The following is a 13,876-nucleotide window of genomic DNA, read 5'->3' as shown; positions in this document are numbered from 1 at the left end:
TCTAGACATTTTCTGTTTAGATGTATTCGCCAACATATCACTATGTTTAAAATTCTCTTAGATATTCACATTATCTCACTTAGAACTTCCTGCTTCAAAGATAAATAAAAAGGGTTTTGTTGTTGGTTTTGTTTTGTTCTGTTTTTTGAAGCAATGTTAATTAGTTTGTTTGAGAGTTTATTGGTTTTCTTTTGTTTCTTGAGACCAGGATTCTCTACAAATTTGGCTATCCTACTATTAGTGCTCTAGACAAGGCTGGCCTCCAACTCTCAGAGATCTGTTTCAATTACAGCTGTCCTCTCACTATCTATATGTCATTTCCTTTAATTTTAGAAAATAAAGATCCCAGCATGGGGTGTACACTTTAAATCCCAGCAGCAAGTAGGCTCTAAGGAGATGAGGCAAAATAGGGAAGGAGACTGTACCCCACTCTACAGGGAATGCCAGCCCCCTCTGCCCTACTGTGAGTGATCTTAAAGGACCAGGGCACATGAGGATTGGGAGTTCTCGGTGGCCACCTTGCAAGTAGACCAGGCAGTGGGGTCTCCTATTCTCTGCTGTCAGACAGGACTAAAACTGTTGGGTGGTGTTAGAACATGTTTTCCTGCCACAGGAGTTGGGCTGTGGGAAGACCACATGTTAGCCAATATATAACACACTGTTCTGGAAGTATAAAGAGATAACCTGTTTCCCTACTGTGCCCTTCCCACTCAGATAGCAGCTCTGAAGTTTGTATACTGTAACTAATGCCAACTCCAATTTCCAACAAGGGTTAATTAGGAGGTGAATATGTCTGAGAGGTCTTTGTCTTCGTGTTTTCTGAGTTCCCATTTTACTTCTGTGTGGAGTATACTTGCTGAAGGGTCCTGCAGTCAGTCAGCACACAGCCACGGTCCTGTCAAGTAAGTTTTATCTCTTAAGAAGAAACTGAAATTGAAGAAAATGGAATGCTGCACATTTCTTCTCTTGGTTTATAATGGTAAAGCAGAAAGGAAGCATAAGGTTGGCCTCAGGGAAGGCCACACCGACAGACAGCTGTCACTACTGCAGGGTAAGGATGCAGATGACAGAGCTGGGCTCAGTGCATGCCTTCAATGCCGTCATTCAGGAGGCAGAGGAAGGTGGGCCTCTGAGATCAAGGTCAGTCTATACTATAAAGCAAGTTTCAGGATAGACAAGGTTATGTAGCCCTGTCTGGAGCTACAACAACAAGAAAAACAGCAATGCAGATCTCCTCCTTAAACTGAGAATGACTTTTTCAGCTCTCAGAGGACTTAATTTGAAGGTGGCCAGCGAGAAGGCTGGAGCACTGAAAAATAAAGTCCCACAGAGATGTGGCTTACAAGCCGGGCCAGGTGAAACAGGGTAGCAAGCACAGCACTCAGGATGACCAGACTGAAAGATAATGAATTCAGGGCAGCCTGGATTATGTGAAGCTATTTAAAACAGAACAGGAAAATAAAAAAGAAACCAGAAGCAAAAGAAGAGAAAGACCTCATCCCACTTTGTTCTGGGTTGTTATTAACTCAGTGCTTCAGCCATCTTTGATGGACACCCAGCACCCCATTCGACTGAACACCCTGAAGTTCAATTCCTTGCCATCCTGCAAAACCTCCTTCCTCAGAGAGCAGGTCCCCTTGATCACAGTGGATTCACTGTTCTTTGCACATAACCAGCTGGGCAGCCACACAGAAGTTGCAGATACCCAGCCTGGGAGAAGGACAGAATGTCAGTCTGAGTCCATTATATGTAATGCAGGAGTCTCACAGCTTCAGTTGCTGATGAAAACAGCACAGTGTCTTTTCTTCACCAAAGACACATGATTCTCCTGACCTTGAACATGGAAACCAGCTGAATAGGGCAGTGACTGTGGAAGACACTGCACAGCAATCTCGCAGGTGACAGGTTAAGTGTGTTCCTTTGCAAGTGTTTTTGAAAATCTTCTCCTACCAATATAACATGAATTAACATTAGCAAGTTCATAATAGTGTCTGTGTCTCCAAGTTATCACTTAGAAATGAACAATTGTCTTTCTACCTCTAAGACATCTGTTCCCTCATCCCATGTGAAATGCAGTCCCTGTGATGTGAACCTGCTGCACAACAATTTCCTTGCAATACATTAAACACAGTGAGAAGTAAGGTGCTCTGGGGCCCCTTGATGAGAACCCAGTCTCTCTACTGGCAGAGCTTGCACAGCCTTAGAATTATGCTGACTGGTAAAGGAAGAGACTACAGACACAGGTAGAGAAAAGCTGGGAACTAGTGGGCAGTGTCCTCTGTGGGAGACACACATAGTACAATTACTATATGCAGCTGAAGTGAGGGTACCAAACTTTGGAGGAGGTCTCAGTGGGGACAATCTCAAGCTTCTTTAATCAGGGGAAGGAAGCAACCATTGGTTCTTTCTGCATAGAGTAAGCATCCATTTGTCTAAGGCCTTGAGGACTTTGACATATCCTAGCTCATGTTAGCGTGTCCACTAAGAACCTCATCCACTCACCACACTAGGCTTCAGGTTCTCAATATCAGAAGCAATCTTCCCCCATTTTCATCCAACAGGGACAAAGTCTGCTCCGAGCTCAGGATACATAGTGTACAATACTATTTTTGGATTCCCATAGAAGGGAGACTTTTGTGCTGCCTTTTGGCGGATTTTATTCAGCTCAGAAATAATAGTTAAACAAATCTCTTTATGAGCACTCCACCCATGTGTCACAGCATTCCATGGAAATGGGGACAACAACTGCATAGACTGGCTCAGACTGGCTGAGTGGAGCAGAAGCTCCTTCAGGACAGGCATGGAGTTGTCATTATTAAGGATGTTGACCTTGATGAGCAGGGCAGGCAAGATGGAATGTAATGAGGGTATCCCACACCACACAGCTCCAAGCCTCGAGTTTCAAGGGTATCTGTGAGTCTTTCCAGGAGAGCTGCAAGTGGGTCAACTCATACTGCAGAGAGCATTGCAGATCTCAGCCTTAGAGGTTTGAGCTCACAGAAGTCCAGGCACTGAGACAGGTGATCCAACTATGACTATGAGAACTCACGGTGAATGACAGATAAGTCTTCAGGAGGGTCTTCAGGAACCTAAGGAGAGAACAAGAGATGGGATTTAGCAAATGGTGCTGCAGAGGGTTGGTGTTGGACTGACATTTAAACAGATCACATTTGTCCTAAAGTCAGTCTATCCAAATGAACATCATGTCTAGGACAGTGCATTTTGTTGAGTGAACACACAATTCAACATCTTTCTAGTCTGAGGCGTGTGGGTGTCTCCTTGTGCCTCTTCTACAGCCCAGTAGTACAGCTCCTTGTCCATTGTCAAGCAGAAATGCACTGCGTTTCTCACCTCAGGCTTACTTGGTACAAGTAAAAAAAAAAAAAAAACCGACTTCCCTAAACATGATTCAACAGCATTGTAGGTGAAGATCCCTGGGAAGCTTCCTGAAAGCTGTTCCTCAACAGAGCCATGTTCCTATTCAGAGTCTTCACCTGCCCTCACCCTCAACCCTAGTGATGCTAGTTTTAATTTAATTACGTGCACTGCACTTAGATCCTCTGACCTGACAGCTGCAGGAGTGTGGGTGGGGCCTGGACTCTGACTGTTACTGATTTTCAGGACAAGGATCCTCGAAAATATGGACACAAAGACAGAAACCATGAGAAAAAACTTAGAGAGATACTCTCCCCCACACAGAGACCTCTTAGAAAAACATCGCTGACAGGTAGAGTTCGGCAGATCTCCATCCAGAAAAAGAATTTAGACTAGAATGATTGACATGAACTTATTCAGTATTCCAAGACACAAACATTGAGTTGATTTTGATGGGTTTATGTGCTTAGTTTTTTAATCTTTCAGGTGAGTTCTCACTGTGTACCTAAGGTTGACCTGGAATTCATTATGGTGCCAAGGATTGGTTTGAAATACCTGCAATTCTTTGTTTTCAAGCTGCCATGTACCATGGGGTAAAATCCCACTTCTGACTGAGTTTTAGCATACATGAAAAACATACCTCTGAGAGTGAGTCACTGAGATTTTCATGCCTGTTCCTCTTGGTATGTCTGAAATATAAATCTGATGATGTCCTTCTCAAAGGACCTTTGACTCATTTTCCATTATGAACCTGTGTCTGAGTTCTTGAGCTGCTCTGTATGCTGTTGCTGACCACTGGTGGGCCACCTACTCAGAAGACTGAGGCAGGAGGATGGTGTGAGCTTAGTTGACATTATTTTCCCAGCATGCAGCAAGCACTGTGCTCCATTTCCAGTACTGCCTTTCCCAGTGTGGTGGGCTCACCTGGAAGCCTAGACTGAAGAGGAAGGCAGAGGGGGTCATGAAGGGATCAGCTCAGCTCACTGGCCACAGAAGGTGGAATCAACAAAGGAAGCTGATTTAGAGAGTGGATACACATGTGCTATAACAAGAGCCAGGAACAGGAGGAATGAAATGTTTGCCTTAGCCTGGGATAAATGATGAAGTTGAAGTTCTGTCCCAACCAACCAACAACTGAGAGCAGTGGCCCGGTGTCAAGAGCACCTGGACAGTGTATCTTGGAGAAGTAGTCAGTGATGTGCCCCAAGCTGTCACTTCACTCATGTCAGCATGAGAGCCTCTGGCAAGCACCTCCCTTACCAGGTTCAGCTTTGTTCCACTTAGGTCCAATCAGTGCCAGAAACTAAATATTTACAATGTAAAGTAAACTATACAAACTGAAAAACAGTTTTGCATTGAAAAGGCTAGCAGAAGAATGATACATTTTTTCCTCCTCTGTTTGTTGTTTCTGTTGTTGTTGTTTTGCGTTTTTTGGTTTTGACACAGGTTCCATGTGCTAAGGAATGGATCCCAGCTGACCTTGCATCTCTTTCCATCTGTCTCTAAAGGGTGGTGTATTGCAGGTGTGTGCTCCTCTGCCCCATTTGTGGGGTTCTGAGAACTATGTGGTCTTCACGCATGACAAGCACTCTACCAATTGTGGCAACCCCAGAGCTCTTGCGGAGGGGACTGGACCTGGGTACTGCCACATAAGGACTCTGTAATGACCTCACACTAGGAACAGAGAAGAAGGAGTCATTTCTCTGGATCATTTTATGGACTTAACTATCTAGTTTGTCTATTAATGTAAAATGCTTTTCAAGGGTATAATTTTACTCTTTTTTGAGACTGGGTTCCTCTGTGTAGCCTTGGCTCTCCTGGAGCTCATTCTGTAAGCCAGTTTGGCTTCAAACTCACAGAGATATCGCTACCACTGTGTCCTGGGTGTTGGGACTAAAGACCTGTGTCAGCAAGCCTAGGTCAATCCTTCTTAATTTATGGTTGGTGGGCAGGTACAGGCCATTAATTCCAGCATTTAGTAGACACAGGCAGGGAAATCTTTCTGAGTCCAAGGACAGCCTGGTCCAGGAAGAGAGATGTAGGACAGCCAAAGATACACGGAAAGTCCACATTTGGAAACAAAATAAAACAAACCAATAATAAGGAAGTTGGGGAGAAAGGGAAAGAAAAACTAAACAGAATGATCACTCCCAAATTCCTTCTACAAAGCCTGCATCAAAGTAATAGCAAAACCAGGTAAAAAGAAAAAAAAATTCCGGAAAATGATATTTCAAGATTTTAGAGGAATATGGATCCAAACGTCTTTACTATAATACTTGAAGCAGAATGCAGGCATGTAAAAAGATTATACACTATGAAAGATTGGCTTTATCCATGAAATGCAGGGGTGACTCAACATGTAGAGACCAATAAATGTAAAAACAAAGCACAACTCATAACGGACTGAATGGCAGAAGTCACATAATCATATCAATAGAAGCAGAAATAAACTTTTTGTTTCATTTTTGTTTTTTCAATACAGGGTTTCTGTTGTACTCCTAGCTGTCTTGGACTAACTTTGTAGTTCCCTCTTGGCTTGACCCTAAATCGATCTACCTGCCTCTGGCTCCCAAGTGCAGGGAATAAAGGCTTTAACCACCAGACTTGGCTAAGACATAATCGTTTAACAATTCCCAGATCACCCTTTTATGATAAAATTTCTAGAAAAATTAGGGGTCAGGGAACATATTTCAACAAAATAAAAGCTGTATATGGGAAACCCAATATCACCTTAAATGGGGAAAAATTGAAGCAATTCCAGTGAAGTAAGGAAAGAGACAGAGGTGTCCACTATCGTCACTCCTTTTCAATATTGTGCCTGATGTATTAGCTAAATCAAGGGGACAAAAGTAGGCTGAATAGAAAAAAAGTTCAATTATCTCTAAATCACATGTTTTAGTGATTTACTTATTTTTATTTCATTTTATGTATATGAAGGTTTGTCTATATTCATGTAATATATGTATTGTCACTTTAGTCTAAGAGACCATTATAAAGTATATAGCCTATTGCCTTTGCCCTTGGCTGAATCCCAGAACTTGGAAGTAAGATGTCCATTTGGAGACACCACACTCTTTGGACACAGGACTGTGAGGTATCAAGTTGGAACTGACCTGTAAGTTGTATGTCCAAATGTGCTATGCAAGTTGCTATGGAGAAAAGTAATGAAAACCCAACATAGTTGAGAAAACTATGAACCAAACCACCATAGCAGGGCAAGACACGTCAAGATAGATCCAAGGGTGCAAAAGGACACTCATATCCCAGGGGCGACCTACAGTTACCAAATTGAATTTCTCTAGAAACATATGCAACTACCTGTGGCTATCAGTTTTTCTAAGCCAGTATAAGTTCTAACTGCATTCAAAGTACCCACTCTTGTATCACAGATTAGTGGAGCTCTTTCTCCTAAACAAAATAGGTTTTTATTTCTTTGTTCATTTGTTTGAAGCTTCATCAGACATCTACAATCTTCATAAAGGTAGAATAAGTAACAATGCTAAAGAAAAATAAACAACATCTGCAGGGAGACATTGGTTAATAGAAAAAAAAATGCTGAATTAAATCATCCTGTATATTTTAAAGATGTGCTGACCACAGAATAGAAACTAGGATGTATATTACTTTGGGAAGAAGCTTGCCTTTGTTTCCACAGGTGAAGAAAAGCCATGGATACATTCAAATTGATAAAGATTAGCTTTGAACAAGAGAAATTTCCAAAAGAAAGATCATCAGACAGCTTGGTCATCCAGTTCAAACTAACACATAAGACTAAAGTTGTCTCATTAAATAAAAAGGATAGTTTTTGTTTGGTATGAAAAACACAGTGAAGACATCTTAAATGTTAAGCCAGGATCAGTGGCACACACATGTAATCCCAGCATTCTGGTTGCAGATGTACGAGGATTTCTATGAGTTTGAGGTCACCTGGTCTACAAATCGAGTCCAGTACAGCCAAACCTACATAGAGAAATGCTTTGTTGAAAAAGAAAAGAAAAGAAAAGGAGAGAGAGAGAGAGAGAGAGAGAGAGAGAGAGAGAGAGAGAGAGATGATATGACTTACGTAACTTTAAATGCTGATACAGTTCAAACTTATTTCTAGGTCTCTATAAGTTTGGAGAAATTAGAGCTAAGATAAAAAAAATTTGATCAGGGTGATGGTAAACCATATCTTTAATCCTAGCAAAAACAGACAGATCATGATAAATTACTTGCTTTGTAATCCTACAGTTAGAATGAGTAGGGTGTGGTGGTTCACACTTTAATCCCAGCATGTGGGATGCATCAGTTTTTAATCCTAGGGATAACTCTTTTAAATCCTGTCCACAGAAAGGTCTTCAATTAAAGGTGTGTGTTAGGGCTCAGCTACATCAAAAAAAAAAAAAAGATTTTGTTTTTACAGTTCACAATCTCAGGGATCAAAACAGGATAAATGGCAGGTTTTTATAGTTCACACCCTCAGGGGTCACATTAGGATAGAATGTCATGCAACAATCTCATTGTATAGCTTTGGATGTCCTCGGAACCTCCCTCTAGACCAACCTGGGTAAGACCTCACAGAGATGTACCTGCCTCTGCCTCCTGACTACTATTGAAGGTATGCACACTATGCATGGCTAAGAAATTTATTGTCACTGTGTGGACCAGGCAGGCCTGAAACACAGAGATTCTGAGTTTTCTTCTGGAGATTAAAGGATTGCATCACATGCTGGGATTACACAGGTGTATTGATAAACCCTTATTGTTTGTTTGACCTTCATATTATGCTTTGCTGTTGATTTTCACACCTTGAGAGAAAGTATCCATTTTGATCATGATGGTTAGAACTCCTTGGACAAGATGTGGTCTCAACTGAAACTCTTGATGGCTAGAACTACAGGTACCCACCACCCAACTCGGACTTTCACATCTGCAACATATTTGAGTGGATTTGTGTGTTTTGAGTTTTCTTTTGTTGTTGCTTTTGCAGGGATGAGACAACATCTCCATATGTAAACTTTAGCTAACATAAAACTCACTGCTCTCCTAAGTATACACACACACACACACACTCACACACACACTAAAACCACACTGGAACAAGTACACATACAGACACTAAAACCACACACACTAAAATATACCATATATAAATAATTGTGTGAACATACACATACAAAATGGGTCAAGCAAGCAGACAATGGAAACTTGACTTTCTTTTTTTGGTGTTTGTTTTGTTTGTTCATTTGTTTGTTTTTCCAGACAGGATATCTTTGTGTGTATCCCTGTGTTCCCTGGAACTCACTTTGTAGACCACGCTGTCCTTAAATTCACAGAGATGTACCTGCCTTTGTTTCCCAAGTGCTAAGATTAAAACCCAGTGCCACCATGCCCAGCAGAATCTTGACTTTCCAGTTCAGTGTTCTTGATTTCACATGTGAAGGTCTGAGTCAATAAACCAACATTAGGAAAAATCAATCTTTAACAATATTAAATGGGTAGAGACTCATTAGACCAATCAGACAGGGGCTTGTGGGTGACAGGTGGGGCTACATGTGGAAGGGCAAAGAGGAAGGTGCAGAAAAGGTTCAGAGCAGGTTCAGTAGAACACCAGAGCCTCTGAGCCTGGAGTTGCAGGATGACTCTGTGGAGAGAAATAGCTCTGTCTCAGTGTTCATATCAGATAAGTCACTCACCTCCATAAGGATGTATTGGAACTTGCTCTGTAAACTAGGATGTCCAGGAACTCACAGAGATGTGCCCGCCTCTGTCTCCCAAGCATTAAGATTAAAGGTATGTGCCACCACTACTAGGCTGGAATTATTATGAGTTGGGGAATGGGAGATCCAGGATGGAGCAGGAGCTACACAGGAAGACCACCAAAGCCTATGGATAGAGGTACGATGGATGGCATGGAGGAGGGGGTAGTCTCCACAAAATGATGCTGCAGTCAAGGACAATGCACGCAAAGAACCCAGACCCCTTTTTCAGATGTAGCCAATAAACTGTGGATTCTCCACATGGGGCGAGGCGGGACTGCTACTGAACCTCTGGCATGCACTACGGAGCCTATTACTTGGCTACTGCTCCTTGGCAAGACAGCCTAGTGGACATACAGTGGAAGGGGATGCAGACTACTCTAATTATAGGCTGTTTCCAGAGGTCTAGAGGAGGAGAATAAGCAGAAGAGGAAGAGGGTGGTAATGGGAAGAAAAGAGGGAGGGGATAACAATTGGGAGGTGATGTGAATAAATTACAATAAATAAAATATACATTTTAAAATCTGAATGGGGGAGAGGGTTGCTGCAGAGACTGATACACCAACAAGGACAATGCAAGGTGAGGATCTAGACACTCATCTCAGTTGTAGTGCATAGGCAGTACAGTCTCCTTGTGGGTCCCTCAATATGGGGAGTAGGAACTACTTCTGACATGGACTCTGGTCCCCAAATATGGATCACTTCTCCTGGGCTGTGTGGACTTTCCAAATCACAGAGGAAGAGGATACAGATAGTACAGATGAGACTTGATGAGCTGGAATAAGATGTTAAAAGAGGAGAGCCCCTCTTTCGGTGGGCTAGGGGAGGGAGGGAGAAAGAGAGTATGAGGGAAGGGACTACAATCTGGATGTAAATTTTAAAAAATAAAACTGCATAACAAGCACGTAACTTATATTCCTAATCCCACTACATGGAATAGCTCTAAAACAGGCTAAGACATGAATGTCTACACATAGTCAATGCCTCTTATTTGTTACAGAGTACATGTGATCTAGGACTAGATGCCATTCTTCATATGGCATGAACGAATATTTACAGATGTCTTTCTTCTGCTCATGCAAACAGCAGAGAACTAGCCTTAATTGCTATGTGCACCTTGCACACCCATAAAGTTATAATGTTAAGATGGTGTAATACTTGTGAGAAATTGTTTTCAGAACAAAATAACAGGACCTAGAAACTGGATCAGACCTGACAGGATGTATTCCTCTCAACATGCTGGATGCTGACATCGTACAATCTTCATGTCCAGCACTAAGTCCTTCAGTTGCTGTTCTCCATCAGAACGAGACACCTCCAAAGACAGCTTCAAAGAAAGTTTCTGGTCCCAATTGGTAAAGCATTTCAGATTGTCATACACAGGACTGTTGTTAAGCCTGGAAGTTCTCAACATTTAGGAAACTGGACCAAAAATTATATTCCTATCTTGTTTAACCATTTTCCCCAATATTATTTGGGCCTCTACAAAGGTATTATTTGTCCCCAATCAGCCAAAAGAAACACTAAGAGAATTACACCCAATTTCCATTGAGGGTAGGTGGATAGGTTTTTTTGGTTGCTTTCCTGAGCTTCAGATGTTTATTTTCATTGAGAGTTGATTATAGGTTATTATTGGTCTGAAAAGAAAGAAGGGAGATATAGAAATATATAAGGATGCTAGGAGAAAAAGTAGATTATTGAGTTGATACCTCAACTTAAGGCCTTAGATGTGCTCACAATGTTATATTCAATTCACTGATATAGAAATTTGTATATTCATGCAAAATAAGTTTATTTTTGATACACTGATATAAAATTCAAACTTAAAATTATTCTTCACACACATTATATACACTCTAATATGAGGTATTGTACCCATATCACTCAAGCAGAATACAAGAGTTACCTCCAATTCTTTAAAAATCCTATTGCAGGCTATTTAGGATAAGTAAGTTAGACAAGTTAATTGTCAACTTATCAAATTGTGGCCATTTCAAATATTAGCCTATTTATATCACAAGAATATGCATCCTAGATGTAATACATAGGTATGATTCTATCAACAAATAAGGTAAAATACTTAGAGAATATCCTACAGAATATGGCATTTAAAATGTTTACATTATTTTAATGATTCTTTGACAAGATATCCTAACTCCTGGCAACACCCAGCCTACCTCAAAGATGATGATTAACATCAATGAACCTCCTTATGGAGATGGCTTCAAATATGGCAAATCAACCACGGGGCAAAATGGCCTCGTTTTGACCACTGACAGAATTCTGCCTAAAACTTGGCAAGCTTGGATGCAGTTAGAGGCAACAGCCAAACTCTGCCTCAGAAATGTCAGTCAGATATACTAGACCAGAAGGCCAAAGATGATGTTCCAACGTTTTAGAGAGTTATGGGTGATTCTCCAGGCAGCAAACTGTCTCTGTCATTTTTTTTTAATTTGGAAGCTGTTAACATGCACTTCCTGTTTACTAAAGTAATTATTTTTACTCCTTCTCAAGTCTCTGATGGGGTTGAAGACCAAATAAGTTAGTTTCACAATTAAGCTTATGTGTTTAGGGGTTAAGATGTTTTTATGTCTAGATAGATGCTATAAGTTGATAGAGATGAGATATGGTAGATACTGAGTTACATTCAGAATTTTAGACTCACAGAAATAGGAAAAAGTTTTCTTCAGTGTTGCCAAATACAAACAGCCAAAACAGGATGAATGTAACATGAATATATTCCTGATTGTTCAGTGGTTCTTCTTGCTGTATGTAACTTATTTTATATAGGTGTAATAATATAAGTGTATATGTAAGAAAGTAACTAATAAAAATTATATTCTAAAAAAATAAATAAGGGCATATTAGCCAAATAATACAGAATAGCCACACTATAATACATGGACCTAAGAAACTAAATAAAAATGAGGACCCTAGGGAGAATGCTTAACTCACATTAAGAAGGGAAAATGAAGGAGACATCAGAAGCAGTTGAAGAGAAGAAACAAGGAGGTAGTCTACTATAGAGGTCTTCTGAAAGACTCCAACCAGCAGGAGATCCAAGCAGATGCTGAGAAACACAGACAAACTTTGGGGTGGAGCACAGGAAGTTTTATGGAAGAGTTGGAGAAAAGAGGGACCAGGAGGGGATCAGGAGTTCTAAAAGGAGATGAATGGAGCCAACAAATCTGGGCAGAGGGAGAGGATGCTGTAGAGAATGATGTAACAACTAAGGACTGTACATGGTTTGACCTAGACCCTCTGGGTTCAATAATCTTGGGAGTAGGGACTATTTCTGACATAGACACTGACCCCCACACATTGATTATTTGCCTCTGGTAGGATGGACTTGCCAGGCCACAAGGAAGAGGATACAGACAGACGAGATTAGACTTGAGAGGTTGACATCAGATGTTATAAGAGCAGGGTTCACTTTTCTGAGTACTAGGGTAGGGAGGGAGACAGTATGAGGGAGGGAGTGTATGATCGAGAAGTGATGAGGGGTGGGATAACAATAGCGATGTAAATTAAACAAACTAAAGACAAATAAATTAAATAAATAAACATTCAACTAAAATTAATCAAAAGAGATGAGGAAGGACCCATCATACTCATCAAAGGAAAACTCAACCAAGATGACATCACAATTCTGAATAGCTGTGCCCCAAACACAAGGGCACCTACATTTGTAATAGAAACATTAATAAAGCTTAAACAACACATTAATCCCCACACATTAATAATGGGACTTCAACCACCTCACCAAATGATAGTCAATGAAACAGAATCTAAACTGAGAAATAATGACACTAACAGATGTCATGAATCAAATGGACCTAACAGATATCTACAGAACCTTTCATCCCAAAACAAATCTTATACTTTCTTTTCAGCACCTCATGGGACCCTCTCCAAAATTGACCATAGGTTGGTAACAAAAAAAAGCCTCAACAGATACAAGAAGATTGAAATAATACCTTGTAGCATATAAGACCACATGGGCTAAAGCTGGCCCTCAACAACAACAACAAAATTTTCAACGTCTACACACATGGGGAAACTGAACAACTCTCTACTTAATATTAACTGGATCAGAGAAGAATTAAAGAAAGAAATTAGGGACTTCCTAAATTCAATGAAAATGAAGGTACAACATACCAAAATTTATGGGACACGATGAAAGCAGTGCTAAGAAGAAAGTTCATAGCACTAAGTGCCTTCATAAAGAGATTGGAAACATGTCATTCAAGCACCTTAATGCCACATATGGAAGTCCTAAAAAAAGAAGCAGATACACTCAAGAGGAGTAGACAGCTGAAAATAATCAAACTCACAGCGGAAACCAACAAATTAGAAACAAAGAGCAATTCAAACCTTCGATAGACCCAAGGGCTGGTTCCTCTTTGAAGGAAAGAAACCCAAATTGCTGGGCACATATGTGAGCCTCACCTATAAGCGATACTTTTTCTTTCATTTTCTTTTTTTCTTTGTCTGTTTGTTTCTTTATTTCTTTCTTTTGAGACAGGGTTTCACGGTATGTAGTCTTGGATGTCCTGGAACTTGCTCTGTAAACTAGGCTGTCAAGGAACTCACAGAGATCTGCTCACCTCTGTCTCCCAAGTGTTAAGATTAAAGTTATGTGCCACCACTACTAGGCTGGGATTATTGCTTCTTAAAAAATCCTATTAATTGGAAACTCAGATCTAATCTTGATCTTAGAGATTTGAAAACACACCTTTAATCTGGCTACACCTTTTTATGGC

The 13,876-nt window shown here is 40.6% G+C and overlaps 1 long non-coding RNA gene across 1 annotated transcript in view; it reads right to left on the bottom strand.

The window, feature by feature from the left end:
* Positions 1–13,527, bottom strand: part of LOC311600667 — a 50,858-nt gene extending 37,331 nt beyond the window's left edge. Inside the window, exon 1 of the long non-coding RNA XR_014780308.1 lies at positions 13,488–13,527. This is a non-coding gene — a long non-coding RNA (uncharacterized lncRNA). The remainder of the gene's footprint in view (positions 1–13,487) is intronic.
* Between the last annotated feature and the right edge of the window lie 349 nt (positions 13,528–13,876).

The sequence above is a fragment of the Acomys minous genome (assembly GCF_964271855.1).
Source record: "Acomys minous genome assembly, chromosome: 6".
NCBI lineage: Eukaryota > Metazoa > Chordata > Mammalia > Rodentia > Muridae > Acomys > Acomys minous.
The sequence above is the reverse complement of the archived record's forward strand: the minus strand, read 5'-3'. Positions and strand labels throughout refer to the sequence as shown.